This window comes from Salvia miltiorrhiza, chromosome 2, assembly GCF_028751815.1.
Source record: "Salvia miltiorrhiza cultivar Shanhuang (shh) chromosome 2, IMPLAD_Smil_shh, whole genome shotgun sequence".
Taxonomy (NCBI): Eukaryota; Viridiplantae; Streptophyta; class Magnoliopsida; order Lamiales; family Lamiaceae; genus Salvia; species Salvia miltiorrhiza.
Genome location: NC_080388.1, coordinates 20,830,145 through 20,834,804, shown reverse-complemented (window position 1 = coordinate 20,834,804; position 4,660 = coordinate 20,830,145). Strand labels below are relative to the sequence as shown.

At 39.6% G+C, this 4,660-nt stretch overlaps 1 long non-coding RNA gene across 1 annotated transcript; it reads left to right on the top strand.

The window, feature by feature from the left end:
- Positions 1 to 769: 769 nt before the first annotated feature.
- Positions 770 to 3,504, top strand: LOC131011541 (uncharacterized). Its single transcript, XR_009097004.1, has 3 exons — positions 770 to 1,144; positions 2,670 to 2,733; positions 3,292 to 3,504. It is a non-coding gene; the product is annotated as an uncharacterized LOC131011541 (long non-coding RNA).
- The last annotated feature ends 1,156 nt before the right edge of the window (positions 3,505 to 4,660 follow it).

Genomic DNA, 4,660 nt, shown 5'->3' with positions numbered 1-4,660 from the left:
TTTTCGAGATTTTGGAGAACGAGATTATTTTTAAATCGGGAAATGGCATACAGCTATTATTATTTTGCATATCAGTTTTTTTTTATGAGAAATATTTTACTGAGATATATATAAATAAGTTTATGATGAGATGAGATATTCCAATAGTTTGAGCTATTGTATTTTTGATGAGGTTAAAAATTCCTTTCCTTTCGATAAAATTGTAGCAGCTCAAGCGTAGCTGAGCTCTGCTCTGGAGGCAGAGCTGAAAACCGAGCTCTGCTCTGGAAGCAGAGCTGAAGTTGAACCGAGCTCTGCTCTGGAAGCAGAGCTGATGTTGAGCCGAGCTCTGCTCTGCTCTAACGACAGAGCTGAAAACCCGAGCTCTGCTCTGGTGACAGAGCTGAAATCGAGCTCTGCTCTGTCGAGTCAGTTAGCTCTGCTCTGGCCGAGTTAGCTCTGCTCTGGTGAGTCAGCCGAGCTTTGCTCTGCCGAGTCAGTCAGCTCTGCTCTGCCGAGTCAGTCAGCTCTGCTCTGACTTGTAAGCTCTGCTCTGGATGTGAGCTCTGCTCTGGATGTGAGCTCTGCTCTGGCGAGCTTTTTAGCTCTGCTCTGGCGAGTTTTAGCTCTGCCCTAGCGAGTTTCCAGCTCTGCTCTGGCGAGCTTTTTAGCTCTGCTCTGGCCGAGTCTTTTAGCTCTGCTCTGCTCTGGTGGCAGAGCTGAGATCGAGTATCTGAGATCGAGATCGAGTGTACTACACTTGAGATATTTTGTTTTTACCACATGCACATTATCTTAAATGGCAAGTGGATTAGGAGGTAGGAGTTAAGGGGGACATGCTTTAATTATAAAGTAAAAATGTTGGGATAACACTTTGATTCAAGTGGGATAAAATTCTTGAGCAAGTCATTATCCTAATTCTACAAATAACTCACGCACACACCCTCCCTTCTCTTCCCCATTCTCGGCCTCCCCTCTCTCTCTCTATACTCTCTTTTCCTCCATTGATGTCCATTGAAGAAAGCTTAGAGAAGCTTCATCAAACACTACTATGAGATAATCCACCATCCAATCCAATCAAATACTATCATATCTCATCAAATTCAAGAAGCTAGAGCTAAGATCAAAGTTGGAGCAAAGTCTTGATCACCTTTTAAATCCTTGAGTAAGTGCTCCTAGATTATTTATTTGATCATATTAATGATATGTGAATGAGTATATGATCATGATTGAGCAAGAAAATCACCAAACTTATTCCTAGGAAATTTTCGAAAATTAGGGGCTTGAAACCCTACGAATTTTGTTGTTTATTTTTCTTGAATTGGCTTGAGTTATATGATGATGGATTTGAGTTTATGAGATGATCTAGATGACTAATAATGGATGAGATTGAAGCTTGAGGTAGAGAAGTGAAAAATGAAAGTGTTAGTTGAGGAAGAAGATGACATATATGTGTATCTATATGGGATCTTGTTTTATGATGTTGATTTGTGCTAATTGGTAACCTAGGATGTTAGATCTATGATTTTTGATCAATAGGTTATACATGATTAGTGGTATTTCAAAAGTTTTAGTTTAATAAAAACTAGGGTGATTAATAAATCTATGTGATTAATTGTGTGAAATCATTTAAGTATATAATCTTGAGCATGAAATAAGTATATGTTGAGGATATTGGCTATGGTTTGCCATGGGAATTTAATTAAGATAAAGTGAGATTTGCTTTTGCTTTGAGTTGATGTTCGAGAATGATATGAGATGAGAAGAGTCGAGGTTGAGTATATTTTTTTTGAATCGCTCGATCGTTTTGATGTGGTTGAGCATATAAAGAGTTTGAGATGAGATTTTGGAGAAATTTCGTAGGCCTTACGGACCTACTGTGATCGACGGTTTTTCGATGTCAAATATCTTTTAAACTTTTATAGCAAGTCCCTACATGAGTCTTGAGTACCCTGGTAAAATTTCAAGTCATTTCAACTTCGTTTGATATTTCTTTAAAATGCAAAACCTAAACTGTGCATTATTACAGAGAATTTCAGAAAACAGGGGAAAGAGTCATTCATTTCAGTAGCTTCCTATATGATCTAGCTTTCCAAATTTTTATGGTATCAACCTTATTGTGTTAGCTAGATATACACCAAAGTTGAGCCCAGTTTGACAACGTTTACTATTTTTCAAAAATTGCAACTTTCGGTTACACAAAACTGCCAGAAATGGTAGATCATGGTAAAAACGTCATATCTCTCAAACCACTTGGATTTTTCGACTCTACTTTTTTTTAAATGAAACTAGACTCGTAGACCTTTCTTTTGGTATGAGTCTCGAGTCCAGGAGATGTCGGAGTCAGAACAGTTTAAATTTTGAAGTTGGGTCAGTGTAAAAACAGAGCATGTTTTGATGATGTTTGTTTGTGATTTCTTATGTCCCTTATGTGATTGTGTTGCCTATGTGTTTGAATGAGATTAGACGAACCTTATATGAGAGATAAATCGAGACTTAGAGCCATGATTTTCTTGAAACCTATCCTTGAACTTAAGGATTTGAGATGAGTGAAGAGTTTATATAGAGTTGAGTAAGGAGATAGAATATGAGATAGAGCACGAGTTAAGGCTTGAGAATTAGTCAAATGAGTTTCTAATCGAGATTCATTTTATGACATGAACCTTTGATGATGATGATGATCCCTGAAGACACGAGAAGAGCAAGGAAGTAAGTAACTCCACTTTGACGGGAGATTTTGAGTAAGGTCTTCAGGTGGGCATTATTTTGAGTATACAGTTTAAGAGCTTTTCTAAACTGTTTTAAATGATGATGAAATCATGAGATGTTTTGATGTTTTGAGATTTTGATGATGTTTGAGAATTATTGACTTGCCAATATTTTTTTTATGATGATGTTTGAGCTTGTATGTTTACCCTCTACTGTTGAGATGAGACGATCGGGTCCTGGACAGTTGATAGCTATCCTATCAGGGCTAGTGTACACTGAAGTGACTGTGAGCCGTTGAGCGAATCGGCCGGTCACGGTGCTTGAGAAGGAGGCCTACTTCTCAGTACCTGAGTTAAGATGATGATGAGTTGTAGATGTGGTACTTACTTGCTGAGTTTTGACTGCAGTCATTTGAGTCATTCATTCATTAATTGATGATGTTGAGTTTTAATTGCATGCACGGGATTTTTCTAACTGTTATCCCTGTGTTTTGCTGAGATGTGGCAAGTTCAATTTATAGCTCTATGAGCAGCTTTGTTTTTCGGCGATATGTCCACTGAGTATTTATGTACTCACGCCCTGCATGTATTTCTATACGTGCAGGATAAGCGAAGGGGGAGTATGGTGCGGTGCTGGTGGAGAATGTTTCGGGTTGACGTTTTCTTTTCTCTATCGTATGTCTATTTTGTCGATAGAGTTTTGATATGAAGTTATGTTAAATAGAGTTTGATGTTTAAGATACTTAGTTTCCTTTGAAAATCAAGCAATACACTCACGGTTATATGTCTTCATACATATAATCGATTCGCCTTTTGCTGCGATACTCTGCATATTATTTCCTCATTATGAAAAATGAGCTATACCCGTTTTGCTTTTCATGATGAGATTCCCGATATTTATCAAGTTATGACAATATTGACGAATATACCCTTTTGATGAATTATGATGATTTTTCCTTAGCATGTTTCTTTGTGAGCTTCCGCTGTTGATCTATGTATTCTTTCTATTTTTCCCCTTTCTTTTATTAGTCGTATCGATACTTGGTCCCCGCTATTACTAGTGTCGGAATCGGGCTGCGACAGCTGCTGCAATTGGTTCAAGGTGCTCGACAGTTGCCCTACGGTGGTCTCAAGTCTTTTTATGGTGGATGCTTGAGACTCCATATTCTACTTAGTCATCTCCATATTTTGCTTGCTAATCTCCATGAAAGCTTGCAACGTGTCTTCAAGTGATGACTTCTGGGGCTGAGCGTGTTGCTGCGAAGGCTGAAAATTCCCTTGTTGTTGATACCTCGGTGGATATTGTTGGGGAAAATTTTGTTGCGGTGGGCAGGGCTGCTGACCTCTCCATCCATTGTTGACGTTCTCCCCTTGATTATAATTTTGCGGTCTGCTCTGCCCTTGATTATAGTGTTGCCCGAATTGTGGTCTGTTCTGCCCTTGATTATAGCTCTGTACCTTGATAGTAGTTTTGCACGAAGCCAGGTCTGCTCTGCATTTGGTTATAGCTCTGAAATCCTTGTGCAGCATAGACTTCAGCTTCATCCTCCGGAGTAAATTCGCCCATTCTGTGGCACTCATTGACTGCATGGCTGAAATCTTCACATATTCCGCAAGGCTCGCCAGTCTGCACCGGGACGGAAGGAGTTTCCATCTTGCCCATCTTCAGCTGTTGTACTTCTCGCATGATCGAGGCCAGCTGCTGCATTTCGAATTGATTTGTCACCGCGCTGGCTTCAACTCTTCTTCCACGGACGAACTTCTGTTGGGAGCTTTCGGCCAAGGTCTTGAAAATCTCTTTCAGGTCTGCAGCTGTCTTCCGAGCGATGTTACCTCCTGCCGTGCTATCCACCATAAATTGGGCAGTTTGCACTAACCCATCGTAGAAAGACTGCATCAACATAACATTAGTGAATTGATGTTGAGGGCATTGACGGATAAGTTCTTCATATCTCTCCCAAGCTTCATGCAAA